General features: G+C 39.0%; 1 protein-coding gene and 1 long non-coding RNA gene across 2 annotated transcripts in view; both read right to left on the bottom strand.

Moving 5' to 3' along the window:
• Positions 1-2,919, bottom strand: part of LOC101862228 (coiled-coil domain-containing protein 18) — a gene marked incomplete at its 3' end in the record, with an annotated part of 139,162 nt that extends 136,243 nt beyond the window's left edge. Inside the window, 1 exon segment of the mRNA XM_013089798.2 lies at positions 2,272-2,919.
• A 3,386-nt stretch (positions 2,920-6,305) lies between these two features.
• On the bottom strand, positions 6,306-9,268 carry LOC118478847. Its single transcript, XR_004859314.1, has 2 exons — positions 8,325-9,268; positions 6,306-7,278 (listed from the first exon to the last, which is right to left on the bottom strand). It is a non-coding gene; the product is annotated as an uncharacterized LOC118478847 (long non-coding RNA).
• Positions 9,269-12,288: the final 3,020 nt, after the last annotated feature.

Here is a 12,288-nt window from a genome sequence, read left to right as displayed (position 1 = left end):
ACAATGCCTGCCAGCCAATCTAAGTTGGCGAAAGTAATAGCACCTACTTCGGCTTGAAGTTTCAGGGCCCTAATAAAACTGAGAACAGTATCAAAATGGCGTCGGTGCAATGCAATTGAATTGTTATTAAATTATTTTTTTTCTTACTTTCTTCCTTTTCACGGAGTTTATTTTTTTCCACAAGAGTAACGAGTTTCATTTTATTTTTCAAATTTAATCTGACCTTTATTATTGTGAAGCGTGGTGACAAAATGAGATGCTTCTCGCTAATCGCGAATGGCTAAAAATCAACACATTGGTCAGCTATCAAATGACAACATTTTCTTCAAGTTTAACATAATTTCTTTTATTATTTTCACCATTTGACTAAACCGAAAAAGTTGACCTATTATGACTATGGGGCTCATATCGAGAAGTAACTCATTTTATCAGCATGCCTCGCACTATTATCATCTAACGGCTTTCACTTGTTTTTTTTTAGTACCGTGCAGAATATGGACAGAGTAAATAGTGAGCCCAGACTCATAAAAAATATCGGGCAATACTGGCTATCAGGCCATTTGGTATGTTGTCACTGGGTTGTGCCCTTAAACATGGCACGATGGCAAAACTTGGTAAACAAGATCATGTGCAGTGGTGACCTGTACTAACGCGCATGGTTTTTTTAATTAGTTTTAGTAAGAGTTTAACGGCACTTGCAACGCAATAACGTTGTATTAATATGAGTACCAAAGATTTGAGGTGTTTCAAGAGAGTAACAAAAAAGAACGAGGAGAGATAAGGATGAAAGATGCTTGATAGGAAAGACGGAGCAAACCAAACCAGAGAACCCGTCAACTAAAAATGTAAAATTGACAGCTGTATTGGTAGGGTATTGTCATAATATTTATTATGATATTTGTGCAACCCCTGACCCTATGATGTGCTCATTGTAGCTCACTTGCCATTGTAACCCAAATTTTCCCAGGGAAACAATAATTAGATGTGATGACTAACGTAGTTGAACATGTAGTTACTTTCCACGGTGGATCATGGGAAGTTTGACGCCGAGGCATTACTTTAAGATCAATTTATTGTTCACATTGTAATGCTGTCAATTTGAGGATATGAGACTACTAGTTTGAAAAGAGGGAGGGAAAGGTTGAAGTGAGGTGGGAGACAATAAAGTGAGGCACAGGGTAGATCTAGGTCTGTCTGTGTGTGTGTGGGGAGGGAGGTGGGGCTTGGATCATTATACTCTTTAGAAAATACCATTCTACATAATCTGGTAATTGAAGATCAAGTTCCAAAGCACATTATGTAATTTGTACGGGAGTCTGCGATGTAGCAGATTGACGCTTCACCCTCACACGCAGGAGACCAGAGCTCGATTCTCGTGTGGGGAAAAATTCTTTCTGCTAGGACAATGTGTCAATCTTTCTCGTAAGCCCAGATTGACCCTGGCAGGTGGGGGTTTAAACCCACCTCGAAAATGATCAAAATGTAATGTCGACAGGGGTGTAAAACACCTTCCTTAAAAAGAGAGAACTGAAGCTTTTTGGGTAATTGTGTTTTGGCTATTTTAATGTGCAGTTTGACATTGTATGCTTTGAAAATAAGGCCAGTATCGTCACAAGGAAGCGTAATTTTTTTTACTGTATCCAACTGTCAACAAAGGATCGCACCGCAACACTGCCGTATTCTGAGAGACTGAAAAAACTAAAGCTTCCATCCCTGGAACATCGTAGGTTACGTGGTGATATGATAGAAACGTACAAGTATATCAAAGGCTACTACATCACTGAAATACCAGCGTTTACAAAGGCAACAACCTCTGGCAACTCAGAGAAGCTCCAGAAGCAAAGAAACAGATTGTGTGTGAGGGCAAACTTTTTTTGAGAATAGGGTTAATACTATTTGGAACAATCTTCCCGAATCAGTGGTGTCAGCTCCAAGCGTGGACACCTTTAACAGACGTCTGGACGAATACTGGAAAGATCTCCCAACTATTTACAACCCCAACTGCCAAAACTGATTTGTCTAGCCGGCACGTAATCCATTATTGTCGTTCTTTACCAGATAGTTGAACAGGCTCTAGATCTAGATCTACTTAGAGCCTGAAACAACTAAATCGTCAATGTCAATGTATTATTTATTATGATAATTATCGCCTTTTGCAACCTAGACTAGGCGCCTAGATCTCTAGATCTTCTAGTTGGTATTTTTGTTTGGGGAGTCAAAGGATGGGGTGGCTTTAGAACAAATAAAGAATGACTATAAGAAGCAATTTACCTTGCAACTGGGCAAATTGAAGATGAATCGTCATTGCAGCCTAACCTGAAAGTGGTACACCGAAATACGTGTGTTTCCCACTTCCATATTGTTGTCGTTTCAAACACGGTTCAAGATGGTTCTTTTTATGTTATGCGTTGAACGTCACTTCTTTTTACGCACAGCTGCACAATTCTGCAAATTATATTTGAGATGACGTCAATGCATTATGCGCAATGATTTATTACAACAGAGTTGGTACAGCTTTCAGAGTTTATAATTTATAGTCTCTGGGGTTGTTTTTTTTGTCTTTAAAGTATTTTTTTAAATTTTATAAAAATGATAGATCAATGCCTTGTCTTGTCTCAGGATTCGATAATTGCCACTATAATAATCACTTTGTAATATCGCAGGCGGCTGAAGTGCACCACTGGTAGTTCCTTTTTTTTTCATTTCCTTTATTGTTTTGTCTGTTTTTTGCACTGAATGACTTGTATAGTGCCGATGTGTTTTTCTTAACTAAAAACAAACCGAGCCAAATAAAAGTACAGCCATCGTTACTCTCTCCTCACCAATTGCGGATACAAGAGACACATCTTCCAAATAAACAGGTCACAGTGCCAATATCGCTACTACAGTACTGTCACTAACGGTAGGCTTTCTACTACGGCTACATCTACCGCCATTGACAACAACATTAATAATAATAGTAATTGAAAACGATATTTTCAATGATAATAGTAATGATTTTCATGTGGACAATTATAGTTATCATTAAAGGTGTGACGATAATGAGCAGGAGAAGAAAGAGGAAGAGGCCACTAAGGCCAACCAGAGTTGAGAGAAATACAACCTTGTCAAGCCAGCAAGAAGACCGAAATACAATAATACTGTACTCAGTACTCAATAATACTGTACTCAGTACTCAATAAGAATCCTCCCTTCACGGAAATCGAGCTGGGGTCTTCTGCGTGTGACGACGACTCGCCTAACCACTACAACACAACAGACGTTTTCTGTTCTGAAAAGCTGGAACTGGTATAAGGTCCCATAATAATAATAATAATGGATTGCATTTATATAGCGCATATCCACTTATGCAATGCTATATGCGCTTAACATGATACATATTATGGGTTTACAAATCAATTTTAAAGGTGCATAGTGTTACATACTCATGCAAACACATATTCACTCACGCACGCACCACACACACATACATACACACATACACACATACGTACATCTACAGCTTGGATGCATTGTGTCTAATCGAAATATGATGAAAATAGAAATGATTTTAGTTTCTTCTTAAAAATTTCTAGATGATTTTAGTTTCTTCTTAAAAATTTCTAGATTTTCCAAACAAGTGGGGCAAAATATGAAAAAGAGCGTTGGCCATATGATTTGTAATTTATTTTAGGCTTAGCAAGGGTTGTTTTGTTACTTGATGATCTGAGCGTTCTAGGAGGCACATAGGGTGTTAAAAGCTGTTTTAGATAGTCCGGTGATAAATCATTTAAGTACTTGTAGCAAGTTAAACAGATTTTATATATGATACGCTCTTTCACCGGGAGCCAGTGTAATGCTTTTAAAATAGGAGTCACATGCTCATGCCTTAGTTTTTTAGTAATTATTTTGGCAGCAATATTTTGTACTCTTTGTAGTTGTTGTAACTGTTCATCAGGTACACCAGCCAGTAAGGAATTGCAATAATCAATCCTTGACAATATAAGTGATGTTATTAAAGTTTTGGTGACACCAACAGATAGCTATATTCTAAGGCTCCCTATTTTCTTCAGCTGGAGATATAGATTTTTACAAAGATTGGATACATGGTATTTCATTGACCTATCTTTATCTAGCACCACACCTAAATTTCTTATTTTAGTTTGGGCTGATATTTCGTGGCCATTGATGTTTATTCTGATATTGTCGATTTCATTGCATGCGCTGCTACGAAGAAATAATATTTCGGTCTTATCCTCATTTAATTTTAATTTGTTCTTGAACATCCATTTTCTTATAGCATTGATACATCTGGCGATTCTATCTATGAGATTGTGTACATTGTCAGTTGTAATGTGAATAACAGAGCTGCTGAGTTAATACGTAAAACGAAACGATTGAAGAATATAGAGATGTGATCCTGAATAAAGTTTAACGAGGAATTAGTTAAACCACAAAATTATTAACTTTAAAAAGAAAATGAAAATAGAACGAAATGAATCACTAGATTCATAATATATAAATATAGTAGAAGGAACGTCAGAACATTTATTTAAAACACTTTGAAAGGAGCCAAAACAGACGTGTAATAACATGTTCTCATGGAATCAAAATAGTATGGAAGCTTCTATCACTTTTAACAGATTGGTAAATCTTCAGTGAATTAGAGTAATCACACCTAGATCTATTCCCTTTTTATGTCTTCCATCTGCAACCCCCCCCCCCCCCCCTAAGAAAGTGTCTTCCTAGGGGTCTAATGAATACCCAAAATCACCTTGATTTAGTGTAAGTTTATAGTTTATGGTCTAGTTTAATGCAGAAAGATGCTACTGATGCGAGGCCCCCCTTTTAGATCAGTTAGTTCCAGTCAGGTTGGACTTCGGAGCGTATGGCCTTCGCTGGAATCCGCAATTTGGGTTGCTTTGGGGAGTTTTTAAGGCTCTGTCTACCCATTTGATTCGGTACCGTCGGGGATGGACGTGAAACCCAAGAGTTTCAGGCTGTTATACTAGCTTACAGTGTTGAAAGTGGCGGCAAACCTTTAACGTGACTAACGATCAATGCTTCTGATATTGTAATTCTGATTCATTTCCACAATTAAGTACATATGTTTGTGTGTGTGTGTGTGTGTGTGTGTGTGTGTGTGTGTGTGTGTGTGTGTGTGTGTTTGTGTTGTGTTGTTGTTGTTGTTGTTGTTGTTGTTGTTGTTGTTGTTGTTGTTGTTGTTGTTGTCGCCTTTGTTGTCGCCGTTGGTGTTGTTGTTGTTGTTGTTGTTGTTGTTGTTGTTGTTGTTGTTGTTAAACTTGATTTCTTCGCTGTTTGATTTGTTGTTGTTTTTAAACTTGCATTAAATTAATTTTAATTTAAAGCTCACAGTAAAAGAGGACCTGGTCAATTCAAAGTGTCTTTACTTATCATTGATGACATAATAATATATTTATAAATTGTTGTTTATTTTACAATGGAAAAAATAGTTGAGCATTTAAAATGAATATGTTATATATAGTTTTTTTCAGATCAAATGTACACATAAGAAATACAAATTCCACTTAGCAAGTTCAAATGCCACATAGAAAGTTTCACGCCACCCAGAAAGTTCAAATGTTCAATAGGAAATTTTAGTGCACGATTGTGCGTAACAAATCAAACGTACAAATAGCAAATCCAAAAGTGAAGGGGCCCTTACACGATAAAAAAAGTCGTCAACATTTAGATTCAAAATTTTGACATCAAAATTTTGAATCGAAATTTGATCGTGTGTAGGCTGTTTTGATGTCCCAAAAAATTTGATATTTTTTTGATGAGTTGTCAAATTTTTATACAAGCTATCAAATGTTTTATTTGCTTGTGGGCTCGAGTCACAATTTTGATCAAATAAATTTCTGTTTCCTATTTGACAACCAAGACGACAGGACAAGAAATAAAATAAGACATCACAATGTCTTCAAAGAAAGAGAATGAAAAGACATTTTCAATAGAGCTGCTTGAGGTGTATCAGACATTGCCGGCACTGTGGAAAATCAAGTCGGAGGACTATCACAACCGGTTTAAAAACGCTGAATCCTACAACACCCTTTTAAAGAAATATCAGGAATTTTTTTAACAAGGATCAATAACTGAAAAAAAGCAAAACAATGTGCGAACAAACTTTAGAAACGAGCTACGAAAGATCGAGAAAAGTTCAAGATCAGGAGCTGGCAGTGACGAACTATACGAGTCAAGTGCGTGGTTCATGTCTGCGATGATGTTCTTAAAAGACCAAGAGACCCCTGCCAGGTTGAGAAGTACCCTGCTGGATGTAAGCAACACTGAACAAGACACAATTGATGTAAGTAAATTGTATTTATTATTGTCCCCCAATTTCATCTAGCCATGAAAACTGCAATTGATCCATAAGCCCAGAAAATCTTGACATTCTGTTCCAGTTGATCACTTTGAAGTCAACCCTGCACCAAATCGCGTTCAGCTTCATTTTATCCATTAACCATACACAGGCCACACAGTCTCATTTAGATGCCCATAAAGTCTGTTTGTAGGAAATCATTACGCAATTCTGGCATCTTGCCATGGAACTTGTCCTTGTGTGCAAAAGCGTTGACGGTAGGAATCTCGTACACCGTGTACCACCGCTCCAATGTTTCTACTTCTGCATGTCCTCAAACTTTCAATTAGATGTTGTTCTTCTCGCCAGTCAGCTGGGTGGATCTCGTGATCAGCATCTTCCCAGTCCACACTCCCAGCTCTCAAGTAGTGTTTTGGTTTGTTTCGAAGAAAATTGTGCAGATAACAGTACCCCAAACCTGGTGGACAGTATCCCAAAAGCATTTCTGACACCCGCCTCGCTCTGCTCAAGCGATAGTTGAACACGCGTTGGTCATGATCTAATTTGTCTCCTCCGTATGACTTTAACAGATTTTCTGTCATTACAAATGCATCATCTGCGACGAAAACAAACGGCATTTCGCTTCCGTCCTGAATGATTGGCTCTGGTTCCGAAGGTTCAAAGCGGCTTCTTTAAGGCGTCAGCGGAATTCAGTCACTGCTACCACTCCTCCATCTCAAACGCGCCCATTGACTCCTGCATCGGCCATAATGAATTCATAATTGGCATTGACAACTGCCATGAGTACGATGCTGAAGAATTTCTTGTAATTGAAGTAAAATGAACCGGATTCGACAGTTTGTTTTTTTTTAAATAGCAATGTGCTTTCCATCTATAGCTCCTAAGCAGTGCGGAAAATTCCAGGTCGACTTGAAGGCTTCACTCGTCAGTCTCCATTCTTCTGGTGTTGTTGGAATCTGAAAAAAATGAATTAAATCTTGTTATTAAAAATTTAAAAACTTACGATTGTTGAAATATCGATGCCAAACACGGTCTTATCAAATTCGTGTGTGATTCTATTGCAGGATGTAGGCTGCCCACAAGAAAGTACTTAAGATGGAGAAGCAGAAGACAGCGAGGAGTCATCTACATCTACAACGATAACACGCCCACTGCCCAAACCGACAACGCCGTCATCCTCCAATCAGTCTATGCCTACTATTACAACTATCAGAAAACGAAAATCGGCCCCGGAAGCCGAGAAAGCGAAGCTCCTGTCGTTGGCCAAAGCACGCTTAACTGAAGCCAAGACCTGGGCACATGAATTGAAAAGTATGGATCCCAGGCAACAGCTGTGGGCGAAGAAAGCCATAAATGACATCTTAGTTGAAGGCCGATGCGGAACGCTGCACAAACATTAAGTCCAAATTAATTGTGACACTCGCACACCGCACAGCAGTCGATGCAGTACACCATATTCTTCTTCTCTTGGTCACTACCAACCTCAGACGGAATCTGCCTCCTTCTTGAAGAATGACCAAGGCGGACACTTTTTGCAAGAGCCAAATGAATGCATTGAAAACCAAAGCAGTCTCGCTCAGTTTTTCAGCAATTTAAACCCTGACGTTTAAGAAGATTCTGAAAATCGACATTTATGGTTTGCATTCTGCTTTTGTGTTTTGCTTAGATTCCCTGATTTCTTTCATGTGTCATATCATACCAATGTCACTTCATTTTGATGTTCAATACTTTGGTTCAATAATAAACTTTCAAATCTCAAAAACAGTTGCAGTTTTCAAAAACATCATGTTGAATTTGTCATTACATTTTCATTTTAAAAAGGCATTGATTTATAAAATGTACAGGTGTGCCCACCCTCTTGATTCCTGGGGCTAGTTAAAGAGTCTTATTTTTAAACTTCCGCCATGAAGCTTCCTTTTCTGTTATAGCGTTGTCACACAGTTCTTAAAAGACAAAGACCAACACATTAACAACAGTATCGTACAATGTAAATTCACCTCACCTTTATAACCCCCTGACGCTTCAGACAAACGATAATGGCCTCGCATGTTTCGATGACCAACTTTCCTATCGCATGTGGCAATGTTGCTGTCAGGAACTTCAAGTCTTCAAAGGAATTTCCAGACGACAGGTACCTCAGTGTGATGGACAAGCGTTCAGTTTGTGAAATGGATGAACGCATTACTGTGTCTTTTTTTCCTTATCAATGGCTCAACAAGGCCGAGTAACTCATCAAACGATTGCGCATCCATTAGGAAGAAGTTACAGAAGTTCTCAGGTTCGCTAATACGTAATTCTTTTAGAAGATTAGCATGTCGGAGGGTTCAGCGCTGTAATAACTAGTTCTTGGACCATTTCCGCCGTTTACGAGGTCTTTCATCCAAGTCCAAGGCAATTACAAGTGCTATGGCCACTGATACGTCCATGTCGAAAATTTTAATAAAACTGACTTTGGATTTTTTTTTTAAACGTGGATACGTGTGTGGGAAATTTTGCATCAAAATTCTGAATCACAATTTCCCATTAAAAAATTTGAATAAAAATTTTGACGACTTTTTTATCGTGTATGGGCCCCTTAACACTATAATAACAAGTTCAAATGTCACATAGCAAAAGCAAATATCCTTCACAAAGATTATTCAGCGTGAGAAGCATTTTAATGTGCTCAAACTGAGTTGACGACGGCCCTAAGCAGTATCCCTTTTGGGAGAATTTATCACCATCAATCATCAAATAAAATCCCGTGGATGCTTCCGCGGAAACAAATTCTGATAGGACTGAAGCAACCACACATCAATAATATGCAGTATGGCTGATGCAGAACATTTAGCGGTATGAATTTGCTTTCATCGATGAGACTGGTATCAAGCTGATGACGAAGTAAAACCGAGATAACAACAGGGAGGTCAATGCTTTGTTCCTGTAGTGTAGGGTTGACGGGGACTGAACCGCACGATGACATTTGCTGTCAGTGCTGAGGGTGGCCTGGTCTTTCACGACTTTCATGTAGGGCTGGACAATGAGCCGCTTTAGCAAAATCCGGATAATAATACTAGTGCTCCTCTTCGGCAAATAATACTATGTTACGAACCGCTTCGGCAACCTGGTTAGCATCACTTTAACAAATGGATGCACCCACTTCGGCAAACTGGTTAGGAAAGAGAGTTTAGAACCTGAAATCGGATAATGTTTTATTGAGAAGTATCTATTTACACTCCCCAAGAAAGGTAACCTGCAACTGTCTCAAAATTACCACACCATCAGTCTAATAAGCCACCCCAGTAAGGTTATGTTGAAGATAATGTTGAACAGATTGAAACCACAGGCAGAGAAGGTCATTGCCGAAGAGCAGGCAGGCTTTAGAGCAGGGCACAGTACAACAGAACAGATCTTCAACCTCAGAATACTGTGCGAGAGGTACCTCCAACACCAACAAAACCTATACCATATCTTTGTGGATCTTAAAAAGGCCTTCGACAAGGTCTGGCATGCAGCCTTATGGGCAACCATGAGGAAATATAACATCAACGCCAACCTGATCAACGTCATGCAACAACTATACGACAAGACCTCCAGCGCAGTCTACCTTAACGGCAGCATGGGGGATTGGTTCAGGACAACGGTCGGGGTGAGGCAAGGCTGTTTGCTCTCTCCCACCCTCTTCAACATCTTCCAAGAACGAATCATGACTGACACTCTGGAAGACCACAATGGAACAATCAGTATTGGAGGCAGGACAATCACTAACTTGCGTTTTGCCGATGACATCGATGGATTAGCAGGAGAAGAACAGGAGCTCGCCACACTAGTGGAGCGGCTGGACACAACCTGAGCAACCTACGGCATGGAGATCAGTGCCGAGAAAACCAAGCAAATGACCAATAACACCAATGGCATCAATGCGGACATCAAAGTCAGGGGCGAGAAACTTGAAACCGTCAACAGCTTCAAATACCTCGGATCTATCGTCTCAGATGAAGGCTCAAGACCAGAAATTCTCTCCAGAATCGCGCAAACAACAGCCGCGCTGTCAAAACTGAAGCCTATTTGGAGAGACAGAAACATCACGCACAGCTCCAAAATTAGACTAATGCGCTCACTGGTCATCTCAATATTTTTTATACGCCTGCAAGTCGTGGACACTAACAGCAGAATTAGAGAAAAAGATTCAGACCAGAGAGATGAGATGTTACCGCAGACTCCTTGACATCTCGTACAAAGACCACGTTTCAAATGCTGAAGTACGAAAGAGAATCACCAACGCAGTGGGGCAATATGAAGATCTACTGACCACAGTGAAGAGACGAAAACTAAAATGGTATGGGCATGTCACAAGATCCACAGGATTTGCCAAAACAATCCTTCAAGGAACCGTACAAGGAAAGAGAAAGAGAGGAAGGCAGAGAAGGAGATGGGAGGACAACATTACAGGGTGGACAGGAAAGACGATGGGCGATAATCTGAGGAGAGCAGTGGACAAAAATACGAGTAGATGGCGAGAGCTGGTTTTCAAATGCAGTGGTTCCCCAACGGTTGCCCTAACCACGGGATAAAAGAAGAAGAAGAAGAAGATCTAGTTATCCGGATAAGTTATCCGATTTTGCCCAACTCTACTTTCAAGTAGAGAGAATGGTAGCTATCATTTTAACCCATCCCTCTAAGAAACTGTTCCAATAATCCCCACAACGAAGTACGCTTGGTATGTAACAACGCTCGTGTATTAAGGCAAGCTTTAAAAGGCAACTCATCAATAGATTGGGGGGGGGGTGAAATATCTCCTCACCCCCCTAACACACATTTTCTTAACATTTACGAGAACGCTTGTGTTATCATAACCATTCTTACTTGTTCAAACTTGTTTATTTTATTTCAATTGTTTTTTCCCGTTTATTTTTTGCTTCATTTAACAGTTTCGTTTCATCAAATAGACTCGAGGTGAAATATCTTGCCACCTGCATACCTTGTCTTACCATCTATGAAAATGTTTCTTAATTTGGAAATACGATTTTGTGACGTGGGTAGCATAGTGGGTAGGCTATCGGAACTGTAATCGTGAGATTTGGGTTCAGGGGTTCGAGTCGCAGTACGGTCCGGCGCTGTGTCCTTTTGAAAGGCACTTTACTCGAATTTACCGTTTGGTTCGATCCTTTCGAAGATAGACGTTGATCTCGAAGGTCCTGCCTCTTAAATAACCTAATTCTACCATTTCACCATAATTTTGAAACATTATTTTTTTGGAAATACAATTTGAAACAGATGTTCGCTAAAGCAAGATACTAAAATATAATCACTCAGCAGACTCACCAACAAAGGATGGTAACACTTGCACAGTTGACCGAACATTTAACCCAAGCCGTGACTATAGTGAAAATGGCAGCACAGTCTTCCGATCAATGCAAGCCTGAATGCCACAGCGTTTTGTTGTGCAACAATAAATAAATAAAAATAAACCTGGTTTTACGTTTCTTTCAGTTCATTATATATACACCAGCAGTTTGTTGATTTTTATCATAACCATTCGTTTTTGTTTATGTATGTGAGCTTACTTTCGGTTAATAAAAAAATTAACAATTACTTTCGTTTCACGTGATTTCTTCCTTGTGGCATCACATAGTTTACATCTAACATTTTTCGGAGCAAGAAAAAACAACAAACCCTTTTACTTCTTACTTCGATATACTTTCTTATACTTTTGGCCTCTTTTTTTCTCCATTTCAAGCATATTTACATTTGAAATTGCTATGGGGCATTTGAATTTGCTATGTGCTACATTGAGATTTCTATCTTTTGAACCTGCTATTGTTGTATAAGGACCTTTTATGACGTCATTTGTATATTTTTGGATTTGTTAGGTGTGATTTGGTCTTTCTATGAGGCACTTGAATTTGTTATGTGTATATTTGAACTAATAAAAAAACAACTTTATTATGTTTTTTAAAAAAATTCTTTACGTTGCCGAAAGTGGA

This window comes from Aplysia californica, unplaced genomic scaffold (genome assembly GCF_000002075.1).
Source record: "Aplysia californica isolate F4 #8 unplaced genomic scaffold, AplCal3.0 scaffold01050, whole genome shotgun sequence".
NCBI classification, from domain to species: Eukaryota; Metazoa; Mollusca; class Gastropoda; order Aplysiida; family Aplysiidae; genus Aplysia; species Aplysia californica.
Note: the sequence above shows the minus strand (reverse complement) of the source record. Positions and strands in the feature narration are given on the sequence as shown.